Genomic DNA, 215 nt, shown 5'->3' with positions numbered 1-215 from the left:
TTAGTGCTGAGGAAGATTAAAACAGGAGAGTCTGGAGCCACATAGACATCACGGTCACATACCCAGCTTCACTGAGGGCCTGTGGGGATTGGTGATGAGCTTTCCTCACAAGCCATTTAGGAAGTTAGGTGTGATGTCAAGTGGACCAGACATAGTGATGGAGAAGCTGTGATGTGAACTGGCTGGGCTCTGAGGAAATTCAGGGAAATAATTTC

General features: G+C 47.4%; 1 protein-coding gene across 1 annotated transcript in view; it reads left to right on the top strand.

Annotated features, from left to right (window-relative positions):
* PGBD2 (piggyBac transposable element derived 2) overlaps positions 1 to 215 on the top strand; it is a 28,356-nt gene that overhangs the window by 867 nt on the left and 27,274 nt on the right. The window lies entirely within an intron of this gene.

The sequence above is a fragment of the Galeopterus variegatus genome, unplaced genomic scaffold, assembly GCF_000696425.1.
Source record: "Galeopterus variegatus unplaced genomic scaffold, G_variegatus-3.0.2 Scaffold6384, whole genome shotgun sequence".
Classification (NCBI taxonomy): domain Eukaryota; kingdom Metazoa; phylum Chordata; class Mammalia; order Dermoptera; family Cynocephalidae; genus Galeopterus; species Galeopterus variegatus.
Note: the sequence above shows the minus strand (reverse complement) of the source record. Positions and strands in the feature narration are given on the sequence as shown.